This window comes from Phalacrocorax aristotelis, chromosome 13, assembly GCF_949628215.1.
Source record: "Phalacrocorax aristotelis chromosome 13, bGulAri2.1, whole genome shotgun sequence".
NCBI classification, from domain to species: domain Eukaryota; kingdom Metazoa; phylum Chordata; class Aves; order Suliformes; family Phalacrocoracidae; genus Phalacrocorax; species Phalacrocorax aristotelis.
In genome coordinates, this window is record NC_134288.1 from 2896767 (window position 1) to 2910814 (window position 14048).

The 14048-nt window shown below is 43.0% G+C and overlaps 1 protein-coding gene across 1 annotated transcript in view; it reads right to left on the reverse strand.

Moving 5' to 3' along the window:
- The window catches only part of ITCH (itchy E3 ubiquitin protein ligase), a 62124-nt gene extending 54377 nt beyond the window's left edge, over nucleotides 1-7747 (reverse strand). Inside the window, exon 1 of the mRNA XM_075108925.1 lies at nucleotides 7649-7747. The gene's annotated coding sequence lies outside the window, so the exon portion shown is untranslated. The remainder of the gene's footprint in view (nucleotides 1-7648) is intronic.
- Between the last annotated feature and the right edge of the window lie 6301 nt (nucleotides 7748-14048).

Sequence of the window (14048 nt, forward strand, 5' to 3'; positions counted from 1 at the left end):
GTGACAACCACAAATCTGAAATTTGCTGATTATTTGGAATCTCTTGATTTCAACTCTTGATTGCGTTCTTGCTTTAGCAAATCAGATGGTATAAGACACAGTTCCTCTTGATTAACTTTGAGCTGTAAGAACAAGAACTACAGTAGCCGATGCACTGAAATCCTTACAGTTAACTAGTTACCAATGTATGAATATGCATACGTTGCCCCATATGAAAAAATAAGCTGCTTCTCTGAATACTCTTAAGCATTACCAAAATCAAAGAAACTAGAACTGGAAATCTAGTATTTGCAACAAAATGAAGTAACGTTTGTGTGTTAAATTCACTGTCAGCCAAAAATAAAGGTTGCATCTTTCCAACCAAAGTTATGCATTACTAAAGTAATAAGCATACAAATCAAAAAGTAATAATAGAAATGAGAATTTCTGGGGAGAAAAAAAAGAGACATTTAAGTAAACACTGAGGTATCTGAAAGTCTACTATGGGCCACTGTCTTTTTTAAAACTGCAAACTGCTGCAATGAAAATCTTGAGTTCTAGAGGAATCATCTTCATGTTTTCTAATTGCAACAGAAGTCCATCCCCTGCTACCTAGGAACCTTTTGCGAGTGACCAGATGGCAACACGAAAGCATAGCCAGGAATGGACAACACAACCATCCCAACCCTACAAAACACAGCTGCTTGCTATGTTCCAGTTCATGGCTCTCTGAAAAGTAAAACAGAAGCTACAGCTGAAAGATGGCTTAGAGCTGTACCACTATTTCAGTACTCTCAGCACTTTCATTTAACTTGGTTTTTGTGGCACTGCCCTAAAACCCTTTTGCCCTTTATCAGAAGATAAAGTAGAATTCTCTTCTGAAATCGTGCATGACCCAAGACTTCCAACTATAGTAATAAATAAAATTTTTGAACTTAAAGCCCACAGTTCTGTGGAGAAACTTAGAACTGTCTCCTGAACTAAAATTTAACAGTGAGCCAGAGGCAACTGTATAATAAGAGTGACAGCAATACAGTTGCTGCGGCTATCAGGAGTGCAGATGGTGAGGTCTACTCTGGCAGCTTGATGTTGCAGGAGTGGTCCCACCTTCCCCTTCACACTCCTCCCAGTCACACAGTCCTTCCCTATCTTTGTGCCCATTCTAGTGCTAAATTGCCACTCACTGACCTATTTAAATTCAGTAAATCTTCAGGAAAAAAAGGCTAGGGCCCCTGATAACTGCAAAAGATTTTTTTTTAATAAAATAGGCATACTTTGCATGCCCTGGCAAAGTATTCTATACAAGGAGTGTAATTAAGTGTGAACACACTTATTACACCATACATACACCCCTTCATGGCTTACCTATCCATGCATTACTTGAGAAACCAAAAATTGAGTCACATACTGGACTAAAAGTGTTGGCCCGTAGGGTCAGAATGCTCTGTAATGACCTTCTAGATCAGCAAAGCATTCTTGCAGATACAAACCCTGAGACTAAGTCATGTGAGGAGTCCTGACAGTTGTTGTTCTAAATTTTGTTCAGACACTTTGTTTATTTGGTTTGCAATGCATAAGAACCTTACTGCATTTCATTATAAGTCATGAAGGAAGAAATACAAAATACAGAGTTTACCATTTTAAAAACAGGAAGTGAAATCCCAAAAAGCAAAGAGATCCCAGCTGTGGCACAGGCTTTCTCTCACAATAGATTCTATCCCTATCATTAGTGTCTACAGAGTCCCTCCCCTCAACTCCTACATCGTCCACCCTTAACTGTGAATTTCATTTTGTTGGTATCTTCTACACTCCAACATACAGTTCACTGGGAAGTTCACAGCTTCAAAGTGAACACACATTATTCTGAGAGCATTTTTGCCTCTAATATCACCATCAGGACAGTATTATTTTGTTCCGACATTCACATCCCAGACAACAGCAAGACTCTTCCTAAATGTTCTTTTGCTTTAATAACTCATATTGTCACTAGTGCCATAAAAATCTTATAGATCTGAGGGCCTGATGAGGCGTGGAAAGGAAGGGAAAGGAAAAAAGTAATGACGCACCACACTTCACAGGACTATGTTTAAAACCTTTAAACCATTGAGAGTACCCAAATAAACCACCAGCAATGTCAACAGGTTTGCACACCGTGCAAATCCACTCACCCAAATTAGATTTCAGAACAGGTATTAAATATGATGAGTGCACAAGAAGAAGAACAAAGAGAACACTGTTGCTTTGTGATAGCTTATTCATTGACCTGAACTAGATTTTTTTTCAGGCAAATGTTTAACAAATGTAGCATTGCTCTGGAAATTGGTCATTCTAATATACAGCACATGTCACATTTGCAAAAGACAAAAAGGTATTCTAATGTCTTACTGGTAAACTCAATTTAACAAGCACAAAATGGAGCATGCCAAATATCTGCAGAAGTACTGCCCATTGATGGTGAGTCTTCCTCTGTATCTTTAGGTGATGAACCTAAAGGAATGGAGTTGGAAATGGTACACATGGCCAGTATTTACTAAATAACACAATGTAAAGAAACCCCTGAAACCACAGGTGACAGCTATTTAGTTTGGATAGCTACAGTAACTTTTTTAATGCAGAGTGAGGTGGTCAGGGTGTTTTCCTAAACCCTTAGCATTTCCCTTCTCTCTCCTGTTATTATACACATTATTCCCCTTCAAACAGCTGGAATAAGAAGCTGCTTTGAAGATTGCATCATTGATGACAACGCATGCACTGGGTGAATCTCATACATTTTGAAGAGAAGCAGCCTTGCTATCCTTATACAAAAAACATCCCAGTGTCACACTTACATTTTACCTTCTAAGCTCCTGTATTTTCTTTTTTTCCTCCATTCCTTTATAGAATGAAGTGCTCTTCATATGCAGGATCACCCCAGGAGGTCTTAACTTGAATAGATATGAAAGGGTGTTCAGCTTCAAGTAAATCTAGTGAAATTAAGCAGCTCATCGCTTTCACAGAAGTTAGCAAGCCTGGTTAAAGGTTAGGCCAAACACATAATCACCTTATAAACTATTTTACATATTAATTGCCATACTTTTTACCTAGTCCGTGAAATGATATATTTACAGCAGGAGGAAATACACACATACATATACATACAAGGTGCACACACACTTGTAGAAGCAAAACCCTATGAAGAGAAATTAATCAGTGATCCAAAGGTCAATTAATTCAGACTCTGACAAGCCAAAGCAAAAAATCTTTAAAGTTGAGGAATCCTTATAAAGAATGAACTCACTCCATCTAGCTACTCAGCAAATAAATCAAGAGAAGAGCAGCTCATGGCACTGGCAGAGCAAAAACTAAGATGTCAGAAAAGTACAAATGCAGTATTTAGAGCAACAGGTCTTAATCCATTCAAATGTTTATGAAACCAGCAGTGAAGAAATAAAAATGTGGATGTCTGACCACTCTGTCAAGGAATAGCAATGATTAATAATATATAATTAAAAGACAGCTAGCACTGGGGATAGGAGCTGGCACTAGGGATGGATACTGACCAAAAACGTGTTAAAATAACACAATCCATTCTTCTGTGTCTCAGTACATACTCTTCAATTTGCTCAGCATCTAGTCTTCCTTAGCTGTTCCACTGTACTGGACAAAGCAAAGCTTAAAAGGGCAGTAACCACTTACGAATGACTTGCACAGGCAGAAGTTCTACCACAATCCTGTTTTAAGTAAATAAACATGCTCCCAGTCACAAATTTTATGTTCTTGATGGATAATTCACTGCAACTGGCTATCCATTTGATGAACTAATGAATAAATCAGAACCAGATTACAGACCTGTCTTTGCTGTCTTTTACTATCTAGGATCTTTAAACCTTAACTGATCTTTCTTTTCCTTAGTATTATACTTTAAAAAGATAACCAGGTATCTAGCTAACACTAACAGAGTAAAAGTATGTCTAAAGGCTAGCCTTGACAAAAAGCTAGACCTACAATGAAAACAGAGCATATTTTATAGAGGCAGATATCAACACTCTTTTCCTGAAAGCTCCACCTTCCATATCATGACCTACCCAATCCAAAAGCTGAGATCTGCACATTTCAGGTAAAAGGTAAGTCACCTAACTCACTGCTTCTTGATTAGAAACTGTGTTCCACAAAATAAAACTTTAACAATCAACCTGAAGAAAATAGGCTTTTTCTTGCTCAACAACAATACCATTTGAACCTGAGCTCTGAACTTCACAATCAATGATCTAAATGTAAACATGTACAGAGTTCTGTTCATGACTGAAGCAATAGGCCTCTCCTACCAGCACAGTTTAGTATAACTCAGGCAGGTGGGTGGAAGGCAGACATTATCAGCTTCTAAATGGGAAGACTGTAATAAAACTCTTGAAGAAAAAAAAAAGTACAGCATACGAACATACTGCCAAGTTTAAAAAAACGATTTGAATAACCAGCGTAACAAGATCTGGTATCTTGTTTCCTCAGAGGAGGGGAAAAAAAATCTGCCCTTGGTGTTTTACCAGGAGGTTTGTTCTATGCCCCAGTATAGTAAGAGTAGAAATTCCAGGCATAACTTACGAGCTGGTCATAGGAAACACGGCTTTGGTTTCTCTGAAATGCTCTTTCCCATTTTGTTACAATACTTTCATTTCTATAAAGTGTAATTTGCAATTCTTATATAGAAAAAGATCGATCCTTCAACTGCAGCAAATCTGCACTACAATAAGTAAAACCTGAATGCCAGTCACTTACGAAAATGTTCAAGTCCTTATTGCTTTACTCTTCAGATGAGAAGGATAAGGAAGAAAAACTACCCTTCCCTCTCCAAAATATGGACTCAGAGTTACCTCAGGTCAACATTCAAACTAAGCCCATGAAGGATTGCCTAAAACCTTTAAAAATACTCCATTTATGAGACAGTAAAAAGTAAGTATCTAGAAAACCAGAGTACTCCCAAGCTAGACTATAATCATGGCCTGTCTACTTCCTCTTCTGAGGCGAGCACACACTTCAAAGTGCTTCTATAGTTGGGCAAAGTACAGTTACAGTGAGCAACTGAGGCAAATACTCTCCTCTAGGTTATGCACACATATTCGCTTTCCTTAGGTGTAAGGGCACAAAGTAGTTCCTTCAATTACAGCAGACTGTACAAAAATTAGAACATTACATGAACATAACTAGTTAGCCAAACAGAAAAGCTTAAAAGTAAACACCATCAGGGACAGCACTCCCAGAAGCTTCACCATTACCATCTGCAAGAGGGTTTTCTTCTGCTCTAATCCTACAGACTCTTTTCGTTGCTTTTAAGCACAAATCAAATTGGGGTTTTTTCTGCAACATGAAAAGCACTTCACTATGGTTAAAAACATTTACTACTGTTTAAACAGCTTAAATTTACGGTGTTTGTTTAGATGCTATCATCGACTGATACTGATAACACTGTTGAGAAGAGACTTATCTATTGCATATGCTGTAAAAATAATTTATTTTGTAAATCTCTCATGAAATCTATTTTTCATGCAGTCCTAAGCCAAGCTTTCTTAGAAAAAATTATTAATTTAAACTCTACAAGAGAAACATCATGCTACTTTACTACCTGTCTTCCTATTAGCTTATTCTGTAGTTAACTTCCCCAAACCATTTGTTTCTTAGAAACACAACTTTGTATTTCTGTATTAAACAGAACTTTAAGAAGGGAGAGAAAATTGAGGGAAGAAAATGAAGTGATGCTGCTTAACTAATTATTTATATGAATTTATCTTCTCTCAATCTCTCTTAAGCCCCAAAATAACTGTTTAATCTGTAAGAAGCTTTCAAAGTTAGCACTCAGAAGTCTCAGTTATTTTCCACTGCAACATCATTTTCCACATGCACTGTATCAGTTCTTTGTCTTAAGCACAAGAAAACTCACTTTGAATCAGAAAGCTACATATTATTCCAATGATCACTTGGAGGTGAATGCATTCAGTGTAGTGAATAAAACTGTCAGCTAAAGCACAACTAAGAATGAACACTAGATCAAGTTCAGATTTAAACAGCTGTAGCAAAGAGCAACGTAACTGCAAATAAATTAGAACTGCTTTGGACTTCCACTGTAAAAAGAGAGAAAATAATTTAGATTTGTTGTTTTCAAACAAGATTTTTTTTTTAAGCATTAAAATCATCGGAACCGAAGACAGCTTGCAGTTTCATTCAAACATCTATGCCTTTTTTCTAAGTAAACACAAGCAAGCAGTAGCTGGATCTAGTGTAGTTCTCTGAACGCGGACTGTCATCTTACAAATATCAGTCTGGATTTCTCTCCTTTTTGAAAAGGAGTGGCAGGGTAGCAGAGGCCAAACAAAACAATGAGAAACTCACTAAAATAAGTAGTAATATATTGGGAAAAGATAGTTTAAAGTACCCTGGTTCCTGATTTCTTCAATGCTAACTGAGGTATAAAGGTAAGTTTTGCTGGGGATACGTTCTGAAGCTTCAAGGGTAAAGGCTGCCACACAAATGACAACAGATCCCCTAAACGCTACACCCACCTTTCTCTCTGTATCGCACAGATCTGAAGTTCTTTTGTCAATTTAACATCACAAAATGCAGCTGTTAAAACAAGCTGAATTCTTGGATATCGGAGCCAATTAGGTAAAGACATCCTCAAACACACTCTTCTGCTTTTACCTGGTTACTACTGCCACACAAGCTCAAAGACAGCCTAGTTGGAAACGGGAGTGTTAACAGCTAGAACTCGTACGTGTTTCCAAAATAAAGCGGTGGTACCAGCGTGGCCGTTCTGTTGTGTTTACAAGAGGGAACAGAGTTCAGTATAAACCTCCAGCTACGGTCACGCTTTATCGCAGGGAAACATTACTCCAAGGCACGGCTGTACCCTGACAAGACAAAGGCAGCGGACTCTCGCCGAGCAGCAGCCGTCTGACCTGGAGGGAGACCCCAGGGCGGAGGGGAGGCGCTCCTTACAGGGGCTCAACACAAAGGCTGAAAAGAGGGCTGTGCTGCGGGGCCACTGCCGGAAAGCGAAGCCTCTGCCGTGAGCGAATCCCCAAGGCCCTCAGAGGGCGAAGGTTTAGAGGCTGATCTCAGAGACGAGGAGCCTGGAAAGGATGGCAGGGTCCGGCCGGGGAGGGGAAGAACTGCTGGGGACGGCTGAAGGGAGCGCGGGAGGGCCAGGGAAAAGGGGCAAGCAGCCGGCGGGCCGGGCAGGGGTCCCCCCCCGGCCCCAGCAGGGAAAGGGCTCGGCAGCGCCGCGGAAAGGGCGGCGGGGCCCGGCGGCCCTCGCAGGGCAGCGCCGGGCTCCCAGGACCGCCGCCCCCTGCCCCGGGGAAGGGGCGATGCTGCCGCGCCGGCCCGGGAGCTGCCCCGCCGAGGCGCGGGGAAGTAGCGCGGCGGGGAGCGCCTCCCTCAGCGCGGCCCTCCTGGGGGCGAGGAGCCCCTCAAGACGCCAGGCCTGCGCCCGCCGGGTCCCCCGCGCCCCGGTGCCTCCGCTGCCGCGCCACGGCCGCCCGGAGCCGAGAGCGGCGGGGCCACCCCGCCGCGCCGTACCCCGCCGCGCCGTGCCCCGCCGCGCCGCAGGGTCCCCTCACGCCCCGTCCCGTCCCCACCGCCGCCGCCTCCGCCTCCTCCCTGCCGCCCCGCCCGCAGCGCCGATCCCCGCTCCCCTCACCAGGCACGGCGGCGTAGCAGCTCCTCCGTCCCTCGGCCAAGATGGCAGCCGGCCCCGGCCCAACCTGAGGCAGCGACTTTACAAAGTCGGGCGGGATCTGCGCACGCGCCGAGGCCACCGGCGGCCGGGGACTACGAGTCCCGGCGTGCTCCACGCCCGGCGCCGCGCGCGCGCGGGGCGGCCGGAGGGGGACCCGCCGCGGGGGACGGGCCGCTGCGGCCGTGCGTTGCGTCCGGTGCGGCGGTTGGTGGGTGCGGCCCTCGGCGCTCGGCCCACCTGGACGCGCCGCGGTAGCGCTCGGTTCCCCGCCGCGGCCGGGCTTTGCTGGCGGCGCTGCCCGGAGCAGCAGGGAAGCCGTCTGGGCCCGGTCATCCCCTCATCTCCCACAGCAACCTGTCGGGCCGGGTCCCTGGAGAGAGTTATGCATATATATATATACACACTTAACACAGAGAGTGCGTATGTATGTATGTATATATACCTATACACACACTACAGTAAAAATGATTGATCATGGAAGCAACCCTGCAGGCTAGGCTAATGCTCAGCTGAAGTGACAAGAATACCTTGAACCTCTGGCCGTCCGCGGCACCGGATAATCACAGTAACACTGGAAATCTCTCGTAGCACGATGGGGTGTACTGGGCAATCCGAGTTTCTACCAGTCAAGCAACTGGGACGCCACTGGTAGCAGTGCAGGCCCTGTGACACACAGTTAAGGTTTTGCAGTTTTACTGTATCCACTGCAGGTACTGGAGCTGTAGATACTATTTAACCTTTACATAAAAACTTTCTTCTTTCAAGTGTATTTTTTCTTAACCGGAAAGCACTGTTGCACAAGTGAGTGCACAGAAATTGCAGTACACCTCCTCCTCTGACAGTGAGGAATAAGGGAGTTCAGTTTCCATGCACTGAAATCAGAGAAAAGACTCCTTATTTTTCGGAGTAGGAGAATATCCTCACTAATTTTTCAGGAAAATTACATACTTTACAAGTGCAAAGTTTAACATTTTCTTACAACTGGTAGGGATGTGAAAATCCACCTTTCCTACTTCACGCATAAATTCCAGTAAGAAAGATCCCACAGCTACAATTAAGTGAGCGTTTCTGTTGATGAAGCCTAAGCAAGAAAACAACTCAGATTGTTTTCCCCTAACAGAACAACATACATGTTTCAATGCCAATTAGCCATCTGTAGTTATGATCGACCAAGGTGTAACTGCAAGCACATAACTTCAAGCACCAGAATCACTTTCATACCAGCACAGAAAAATATATACTGCTCAGCCAGAGCCTGTGAGTACTGAAAAGTCAGAAGTGTGTAGCTTTGTCAGAAAGGTGTCCATCCCTGGGAAGCAAGTTTGAAGCCAAGGTTACAGCTCAGTATAAGAACAAAACAAACTGAACAGCTGAAATAAGTTCTGGAGGTTTGGGGTTTTTTTTTATCCTCTAAAGCTTTTCTATGCACCTTCAAGTCTTTACATTCCTTTACAAATATTTGACGACATATACATATATTTACAGTTCCATATTTAAATGGTCCATTCAAATTAACAAAAATAAAAATGAGTTCTGCAAGCCTTAATTAACAGAAATTTCTCTGTCATGCATTACCTACATAAGCAGTCACCCCTCATCCATTGTTGCGGTACAGATTCCTGTCCTGGCAGGACGGTAAAGCTCATGCTGACTTCAGCTGGAGTTCCACATCTGCATAGCTGGGTTTCCTTTACAGCATATTTGCTGTGTCTCCCAGCTGGTTCAGAACACTGGGCTTGTTTCTGCCTGTGCTTTGATTCCCAAAACTGTAGGAACATTGCAGCTAGGTGTACTATGACCTTTTACCTGAGCTGTCTGAATTACTTTTAACTTTACTAGAAGTTTAGTGTTTGTAGGAAGAAGCTGAATGCTACCCCGAGTACACATACATGTGACTCCTATTGATTCAACAGACGTGCATATATCCCTAGGGCAGTGTGGCCATTTGCACTCTCCGGTTTTGTCTTACCGGTTTTTAGGTTTCCAAGGTAAAGGTTGCTAAAGCAGATGTCAATTAATAACATTCAGTGTCTCTTTTCAAGGACACCACATAAGGTGTCTTCTGTCTTATCATTTTTTCCCTCTTGTAACTGGCATTTCGGAAAAGTGATTGTTGTTCAACCCCAGCAACCTTAATCTCTTTATTTTTCCACTTCTGATGCCTCAGGTTCCACTGGCACTATCTGCTCTGAATTAACACCAGAACAATGGGGCAAGCACAGATGAATATAACCGAGTGGCAGAAGAGCTATGTATCCAAGGTTTTACCTGTCTGTTGTTTGCTTATTTGGGGAAAGCAGGACACTCCTTGATTATTTCCTTCTCCCCTATACTTCGTAGAAGTGCAAGATACTCAGGCAGGATAGACTTCTCTTGGTATTCCTTCTCATAGCTTTCTATCAACTAGTAAGAAGCCAAATAGATCAGGAAAGTTTGCTACAGCTGTGCAGGATGATCTTATACAAAGGCTTTCTGGGAAAATTGTGTATGCCTTATAGCTCTTCAGATTTCCTAAGTTTGATATGGTCAAGCAGTGCTTCTGGGAGTTAGTTTCTGAGAGGTAATATTTAATAACGTTCATAATATTTTTCCATTCTCAGTCCAATCCAGATTTCAAGGTCACTGTTGCAAAGGTCATGTTGCAAAGTATGTATCGCATTTATTCTCAGTTGGGCTATTGTAAGTAACAATATTCAAATCACTAATGCAGTCTTAACTGTGTTGTAACAGCCAGAACTAGCACACAAAGTTAGTGCTGTTGGTGCTGGGCGTTGACTGGCAAACCACTGAGGATAAGGGTCTGTGTGGCAGAGTTGTGTAAATCACTTCCATATTTGAATCTTTCATGTGGTAATAAAAAAATTCTGCAGGATCATTCAAATACTGTGATTCAATTAGATTTTTGAGCAGGAGTCTCTAAATGGGGATTGCTTTTTGATGCCTCAAAGCCCCAGGCTCCCTCAGCTAGAGGGCTGGGACTGGACTGCATAACAGAAGCACTGAACACCCTTATTATTCTGCTACCCCTAGAGTATGGGATCCCCTCTCCTGAAAGAGAGCCTGCCTTCCTTCTCTCCCTTCTTCCACTCTCAACCAACAGATCCCCATTGACCTCGCATATGACAAATCTATGCTTTCCAAGATTGCATAATTTACTGAAGGTTGCACAGGAAGTTGCTGTCAGAGTTGGAAGCAGAACTGAGTTTCTTAGCTCCTTGATCAGTGTTTAATGATCTTTTCTTCTTTTTTTTTTATTTTAGCGAAGCACACAAAAATACAGACAGAATCCCATAAATACAAAATAATTTAGGTAGGAAGGGAACCTCGGGAGGCCCCTAGGTCCACCCCCTGTTTGAACCAGGGCCAACTTAGAAAAGGTTGCACAGGGCCTTGTCCAGTTGAGAGATAAATATCTTCAAGGATGGAAATCCCACATCCTCTTCATGCCCTGGTCAAGTGTTCGATGACCTGCACAGGGAGGGTTTTTTTTTCCCTATATCTAATTGGAATTTCGCTTGTAGGAACTTTTGTTTCTTGTCCCTCATCCTGTCCCTGTGCACCTCTGCAGAGAGTATGTCTCCATCTCCTTTACACCCTCCTATCATGCAGTTGTAGACAGCAGTAAGATCCCCCTTTGCCTTCTTTTCTCCAGGCTGAAGAGAACCAGCTCTCTCAGCACCTCCTCGTGTGTCCTGTGCTCCATCCCTGATTATTTTGGTGGCCTCCCCTGGACAGTGGTACATCAGTGCCTGTCTTACACCAGGAAGCTCAGACTGGACCCAGCACTGGCAGATGGGTTCTTACCACTGCAGTGCGAAGGGCAAGGTTCCCTTATCTCACCCTGCTGGCTGCGCTTTTGATGACACAGCCCTGGATGCAGTTGCCCTTCTTTGTCACAGGGGCACTCCGTGGACTCCTGCTCGACTTGTTTACCAGGACCCCAGCACCTCTTCTACCAAATGGCTTTCTAGGCAGTCGACCCCGTGTCCTGCTGAATTGGGGTTACTCCCTCCCAGACACAGAACTATCTTTGACCACCCGCATTTATCTCTGTTGAAATTCCTGAGGTTTTTGTCCACCTTCATTTAGGATCTCAGTCTGCTAACGCTATATAGGTCGACAACGTAAAGCTGGCCCTGGTACTGAAGAGACCACAGTAACCATCTCTCCATGGAAGCAATTCTGATAGCGTGAATGCTTACCCACTTTGGGCTAGACACAGCCCCAAGAAAATATCACACAATGACTGTTGAATAGTCATCAGATGTCATCAGCATCCATTAGCTGCTAAGCTGTTTTAAATCTTTAACAGTGGTTTAACAGTTCTGACTTAAGGCTTTGTAAAATTGGTGATTTATAAATGCAGGACTATTTTGTTTTAATATAATTTTTCATTACTGGATTTCAAAGCACTTTATAAAAACCAATAAAGTAAGTCTTCTTAGAAATAAGTCTTTTGGAGCTTTTTGTTAACTAGGCAATTATTGCAGCAAGTGCTTTATACTTCAAAATCAGACCTCTTATCTTGAAATTGTCATCCCTAAAAGGAGAATTTTTGTTGTGCTGCCTTGTTAACAGAGCCTGAATTCATTATTTCACTCATGAAGATAACAGCGTGGTGTCAGAGTGTATCTGTTTCTAATTGACTAAAATCAGCATTGATTAATTTGACTTGGGATTTAGAAAAGTATCAGTAGGAAAAAATAAATTACTTCCTGTTATCTGGAGAAGGAATGAACGAAAGCCTCAGGTTGGTGAGAAACTATTATTATTTCCAAGTAATCTAATTAAAGGGTAAAACAAAGACATGCAGGTATTCAATTATTTTATTACTCAATTGCTCTGCAGTGCATAATCAGAGAACTGGAGTGATTAGGTATCTTGAGAACGGAAATGACACACCCAAGATATGTAGATGTTTTAAAGGAAGGACAAGATACTGGGAAAATTGTTTCTCTCTTCCCCACGCAAAAGCCTGAACATTATTTATCCCTGGGACTGAAGATCACGATACTGTAAATCTGCTGGGGAGTTTTCAGGAAAAGACATGACATGCAGGTGCTGGGATATGTGAAATACACAGTGCATTTTTTTAACTGAGGGCTCTGTCCAGTTCTTGTCTATGCAGAGCCTTGCAGGCAGCCTTCAGGTCAGCTGGGCCTGTGGTGAGACAGCATGGAGATACACACGGTACACGCAGGCACCACCTGGATCCCAGTTACAGCTTTGCTCTCTGGATGCTGCATCTTGGACTCCTGAAGGATGGGAACGCATGTATTTGCTCAGTGTGGATGTGAGTTGGATGCCTGCTTCTGCCAGGTTCTCTGAGAAGAGTTTTTGGAAATGGAGATGCTAGTAGAGAGGGAGCCTTCATCTTGTTTAGACCCCGGTTTATTCCTGTCCCACCCTGACAACCTCCCTCATTTATACAGTTGTAAATTATCTACATCAGAAAGGCTCACTCATCCCCTGAGTGGTTTACCTCCTTGCAAATTGCTCTGGTATAAATCAGCTTGTATGTCAGAGCTGAACAGATGCTGATAAAAAGCTATGTAATGTCAAAATTAATACAAAGGGAGAAGGTATGATTTAAATACCTGGGGCTTTATCCAAAGCCAAATAAAGCTAATGAACTGGTTTCCATTGTGAATTCTTTAAAAATCTTTATCAACTTCTGGGGGGCTGTGCCTTCTTTACCTATATAGTCCCTCATACCTGGATTCCCCAGTGTCCTTCACTAAAAAGAACAAAACCACCCAAGCTATCAATCCTGTTGAGTAAGAGGTCAAGCTGTGTGTTTCACTAAGTCCATCTGTCCCTTGGAGCTGCAGCATTATGCTTCTGAACACGGACTCTGAACCAAACCTCCAGTCTTGGACTGCAAGGAAGCTAACAGGCCCGGGCTTTGAATATCCCTTGCCTAGTAGTTATCTTGCTCATTCACTCTATTTTATCCAGCCTTTCTTATGCTTAGTGTGCACTAAGTAACTGGGCAGATGAATTGCAAACTTAAGGTAAGTAACAGCAAGGGGCAAGAAGGTTGCTGTACCAGTCCCATCACATACCATTAACATACCAGGTGCAGTGCTCATAATTTCCCAGACTGGATTAAGGGAGAATTTACTCAGTTAAACTTGCTCTACAAGGCTTAGGGCTTGGTCCTCAGTTCATGTTATGCTCATGCTTGCTACAACTGTGAGAGGGAGGAGATGATGTTGTACTGACTTACCACCAGCCCAGAGCCTCAGGCTATCAGGGACTAAACCAGCCTCTTGTGTAACAGGCTAGGCCCCAGCTTCCTCCAAGAAACAAAGCCTGGTGTTTTTTCTCTTGTTGGGTGTATAAGGAAAATAAGAAGTGA